Here is a 6,000-nt window from a genome sequence, read left to right on the forward strand (position 1 = left end):
CGGATTCCCTGCGCTGACACAGTTCACAGTTACACGAGAAGCAATCTGAGCGGTCCGTCGACCGGAGACGTGTTTCCCAAGAGGTCGTTTAGCGAGTGAACAGCAGTGTGCGCGACTTTCAGGAGTGTGCCTGGAAAGTGCCAGAATCACCAGGAGCATCTGTGCAAAAGCTGCTGCCTCTGTGACCGCATTGAGGCACGTTCGCGTGTCTGCGAGTATATAGACGGCTCTTTCGCGTTCACTCCGAGGGAAACGGTCCGCTATTGCTTCTGTGCGCACAGACGCGATTCCCTTGTCTCTTGCGAACACAGGGAACTCTGTGCATCCAAATCTACAGGCTAAGGACGCGTCTGCATATGTTTTGGTGAACAATCGAGTGTGCGTGTTCTGACAGCTGCCTCTATGCAGACGTCTCCACAGAGCCACTTCTGAATGCCCCGCAGCCCAGGACTGAATGGATACACTAACAAGTGCACCGGTGTGAGCAACCACATATGCAGAAGGACGTCTTTCATCTCACAGAAGCGCGAACGTCTTGGCGTTCAAGCACATGGCAGAAACAAGGTGTGAACAGATGAGCTGCTGCTATTTTCTCCGTTCGGCATGCTTCGTTGTAGCTCTCTTGCCGGTCGCCGGCTTAGCGGCTTGCTTTGCGCGACTAGCTCTGGGGAGAGAAGGAGATAGCGCCGGAAACCTCGCCTTTTGCCTTCTTCGGCGCTGGAACCTGGTTGCTGCGCCTTCTCTTTGTCCATGTGCACACACACGATTCCTCAGCGAAAACCATGCAGAAACCTTTCCACGAGCACCCAGGGATGTGCACCCAGCACCACGTGCACGCACACGCAGCTAGAGAAAAGCACCTACCTTTTCACACACTGATGCCTAAGCAAACGCGTGGCCACACACACGCACACATCCGCAAGCGCGCCTACTCCCATCTATTGAGGGAAAGACGGACGAGCAACGTCCTGACAGGCTTGAGGGGAAAAACGTCCGTTGACGGTTGGCGTACTGCACGCCCGCCTACGGGGCTGCAGGGGAATCCACATTTGGAAGGTACCTGAAGATGTGTGCCTGTTCTTGGAGCTCCGCTAGTAGGGTAGCAAAGACACTCGTAGGCAGTACTGAATGCTGCTCCGTGCTACTTCTCCTCCGCTGGCAAATGCTTCACAGTCGCCCGAGGAAAGACGTTTAACAATCGATCTCCAAGAGGAACGAAACACATGATGCCATAAGGCGAAAGAATAGCAGGGCATCTCTTCACAGGCTTGTCCCTGATCTATAGCTGAGGGCAAACACTTGTGTGCTTGTGGGAGAGCCTGTGTCTTTCCTGGAAGCGTTTGGGAGTTTTGCTCAGACGCGTGTTTCCTCAAGTTCAAGAATCAAGATCTAGGATACCTGCAGACAGGTGCCTGTTTGTGTGGAGACAGTCTGTTTGAAACTGTGTTCCTCAGCGCCCGCTCTTTCTCCCCGTCGCTCCACACGCCTGGGAGTCCCTTTCTTTCTCTCCACAAGCACGTGTGTTGACTTCGTCGCACATGTGCATCTGCACAAGCGTTGAGCTCAGCAGAGCGTGTCTCTTGACACTTGATGTGCGTTGGCTGTGTCTGCCTGCTCCAGTGAAGAGAGAAACGGGAAATCATCTTGGTAGAGGCAACAAAGCAAAAGCGAGGCAGGATTGACATCTGCTCAACAGAGACGGATTCCCTGCGCTGACACAGTTCACAGTTACACGAGAAGCAATCTGAGCGGTCCGTCGACCGGAGACGTGTTTCCCAAGAGGTCGTTTAGCGAGTGAACAGCAGTGTGCGCGACTTTCAGGAGTGTGCCTGGAAAGTGCCAGAATCACCAGGAGCATCTGTGCAAAAGCTGCTGCCTCTGTGACCGCATTGAGGCACGTTCGCGTGTCTGCGAGTATATAGACGGCTCTTTCGCGTTCACTCCGAGGGAAACGGTCCGCTATTGCTTCTGTGCGCACAGACGCGATTCCCTTGTCTCTTGCGAACACAGGGAACTCTGTGCATCCAAATCTACAGGCTAAGGACGCGTCTGCATATGTTTTGGTGAACAATCGAGTGTGCGTGTTCTGACAGCTGCCTCTATGCAGACGTCTCCACAGAGCCACTTCTGAATGCCCCGCAGCCCAGGACTGAATGGATACACTAACAAGTGCACCGGTGTGAGCAACCACATATGCAGAAGGACGTCTTTCATCTCACAGAAGCGCGAACGTCTTGGCGTTCAAGCACATGGCAGAAACAAGGTGTGAACAGATGAGCTGCTGCTATTTTCTCCGTTCGGCATGCTTCGTTGTAGCTCTCTTGCCGGTCGCCGGCTTAGCGGCTTGCTTTGCGCGACTAGCTCTGGGGAGAGAAGGAGATAGCGCCGGAAACCTCGCCTTTTGCCTTCTTCGGCGCTGGAACCTGGTTGCTGCGCCTTCTCTTTGTCCATGTGCACACACACGATTCCTCAGCGAAAACCATGCAGAAACCTTTCCACGAGCACCCAGGGATGTGCACCCAGCACCACGTGCACGCACACGCAGCTAGAGAAAAGCACCTACCTTTTCACACACTGATGCCTAAGCAAACGCGTGGCCACACACACGCACACATCCGCAAGCGCGCCTACTCCCATCTATTGAGGGAAAGACGGACGAGCAACGTCCTGACAGGCTTGAGGGGAAAAACGTCCGTTGACGGTTGGCGTACTGCACGCCCGCCTACGGGGCTGCAGGGGAATCCACGTTTGGAAGGTACCTGAAGATGTGTGCCTGTTCTTGGAGCTCCGCTAGTAGGGTAGCAAAGACACTCGTAGGCAGTACTGAATGCTGCTCCGTGCTACTTCTCCTCCGCTGGCAAATGCTTCACAGTCGCCCTAGGAAAGACGTTTAACAATCGATCTCCAAGAGGAACGAAACACATGATGCCATAAGGCGAAAGAATAGCAGGGCATCTCTTCACAGGCTTGTCCCTGATCTATAGCTGAGGGCAAACACTTGTGTGCTTGTGGGAGAGCCTGTGTCTCTCCTGGAAGCGTTTGGGAGTTTTGCTCAGACGCGTGTTTCCTCAAGTTCAAGAATCAAGATCTAGGATACCTGCAGACAGGTGCCTGTTTGTGTGGAGACAGTCTGTTTGAAACTGTGTTCCTCAGCGCCCGCTCTTTCTCCCCGTCGCTCCACACGCCTGGGAGTCCCTTTCTTTCTCTCCACAAGCACGTGTGTTGACTTCGTCGCACATGTGCATCTGCACAAGCGTTGAGCTCAGCAGAGCGTGTCTCTTGACACTTGATGTGCGTTGGCTGTGTCTGCGTGCTCCAGTGAAGAGAGAAACGGGAAATCATCTTGGTAGAGGCAACAAAGCAAAAGCGAGGCAGGATTGACATCTGCTCAACAGAGACGGATTCCCTGCGCTGACACAGTTCACAGTTACACGAGAAGCAATCTGAGCGGTCCGTCGACCGGAGACGTGTTTCCCAAGAGGTCGTTTAGCGAGTGAACAGCAGTGTGCGCGACTTTCAGGAGTGTGCCTGGAAAGTGCCAGAATCACCAGGAGCATCTGTGCAAAAGCTGCTGCCTCTGTGACCGCATTGAGGCACGTTCGCGTGTCTGCGAGTATATAGACGGCTCTTTCGCGTTCACTCCGAGGGAAACGGTCCGCTATTGCTTCTGTGCGCACAGACGCGATTCCCTTGTCTCTTGCGAACACAGGGAACTCTGTGCATCCAAATCTACAGGCTAAGGACGCGTCTGCATATGTTTTGGTGAACAATCGAGTGTGCGTGTTCTGACAGCTGCCTCTATGCAGACGTCTCCACAGAGCCACTTCTGAATGCCCCGCAGCCCAGGACTGAATGGATACACTAACAAGTGCACCGGTGTGAGCAACCACATATGCAGAAGGACGTCTTTCATCTCACAGAAGCGCGAACGTCTTGGCGTTCAAGCACATGGCAGAAACAAGGTGTGAACAGATGAGCTGCTGCTATTTTCTCCGTTCGGCATGCTTCGTTGTAGCTCTCTTGCCGGTCGCCGGCTTAGCGGCTTGCTTTGCGCGACTAGCTCTGGGGAGAGAAGGAGATAGCGCCGGAAACCTCGCCTTTTGCCTTCTTCGGCGCTGGAACCTGGTTGCTGCGCCTTCTCTTTGTCCATGTGCACACACACGATTCCTCAGCGAAAACCATGCAGAAACCTTTCCACGAGCACCCAGGGATGTGCACCCAGCACCACGTGCACGCACACGCAGCTAGAGAAAAGCACCTACCTTTTCACACACTGATGCCTAAGCAAACGCGTGGCCACACACACGCACACATCCGCAAGCGCGCCTACTCCCATCTATTGAGGGAAAGACGGACGAGCAACGTCCTGACAGGCTTGAGGGGAAAAACGTCCGTTGACGGTTGGCGTACTGCACGCCCGCCTACGGGGCTGCAGGGGAATCCACATTTGGAAGGTACCTGAAGATGTGTGCCTGTTCTTGGAGCTCCGCTAGTAGGGTAGCAAAGACACTCGTAGGCAGTACTGAATGCTGCTCCGTGCTACTTCTCCTCCGCTGGCAAATGCTTCACAGTCGCCCTAGGAAAGACGTTTAACAATCGATCTCCAAGAGGAACGAAACACATGATGCCATAAGGCGAAAGAATAGCAGGGCATCTCTTCACAGGCTTGTCCCTGATCTATAGCTGAGGGCAAACACTTGTGTGCTTGTGGGAGAGCCTGTGTCTTTCCTGGAAGCGTTTGGGAGTTTTGCTCAGACGCGTGTTTCCTCAAGTTCAAGAATCAAGATCTAGGATACCTGCAGACAGGTGCCTGTTTGTGTGGAGACAGTCTGTTTGAAACTGTGTTCCTCAGCGCCCGCTCTTTCTCCCCGTCGCTCCACACGCCTGGGAGTCCCTTTCTTTCTCTCCACAAGCACGTGTGTTGACTTCGTCGCACATGTGCATCTGCACAAGCGTTGAGCTCAGCAGAGCGTGTCTCTTGACACTTGATGTGCGTTGGCTGTGTCTGCGTGCTCCAGTGAAGAGAGAAACGGGAAATCATCTTGGTAGAGGCAACAAAGCAAAAGCGAGGCAGGATTGACATCTGCTCAACAGAGACGGATTCCCTGCGCTGACACAGTTCACAGTTACACGAGAAGCAATCTGAGCGGTCCGTCGACCGGAGACGTGTTTCCCAAGAGGTCGTTTAGCGAGTGAACAGCAGTGTGCGCGACTTTCAGGAGTGTGCCTGGAAAGTGCCAGAATCACCAGGAGCATCTGTGCAAAAGCTGCTGCCTCTGTGACCGCATTGAGGCACGTTCGCGTGTCTGCGAGTATATAGACGGCTCTTTCGCGTTCACTCCGAGGGAAACGGTCCGCTATTGCTTCTGTGCGCACAGACGCGATTCCCTTGTCTCTTGCGAACACAGGGAACTCTGTGCATCCAAATCTACAGGCTAAGGACGCGTCTGCATATGTTTTGGTGAACAATCGAGTGTGCGTGTTCTGACAGCTGCCTCTATGCAGACGTCTCCACAGAGCCACTTCTGAATGCCCCGCAGCCCAGGACTGAATGGATACACTAACAAGTGCACCGGTGTGAGCAACCACATATGCAGAAGGACGTCTTTCATCTCACAGAAGCGCGAACGTCTTGGCGTTCAAGCACATGGCAGAAACAAGGTGTGAACAGATGAGCTGCTGCTATTTTCTCCGTTCGGCATGTTTCGTTGTAGCTCTCTTGCCGGTCGCCGGCTTAGCGGCTTGCTTTGCGCGACTAGCTCTGGGGAGAGAAGGAGATAGCGCCGGAAACCTCGCCTTTTGCCTTCTTCGGCGCTGGAACCTGGTTGCTGCGCCTTCTCTTTGTCCATGTGCACACACACGATTCCTCAGCGAAAACCATGCAGAAACCTTTCCACGAGCACCCAGGGATGTGCACCCAGCACCACGTGCACGCACACGCAGCTAGAGAAAAGCACCTACCTTTTCACACACTGATGCCTAAGCAAACGCGTGGCCACA

The sequence above is a fragment of the Patagioenas fasciata genome, chromosome 25 (assembly GCF_037038585.1).
Source record: "Patagioenas fasciata isolate bPatFas1 chromosome 25, bPatFas1.hap1, whole genome shotgun sequence".
Lineage (NCBI taxonomy): Eukaryota > Metazoa > Chordata > Aves > Columbiformes > Columbidae > Patagioenas > Patagioenas fasciata.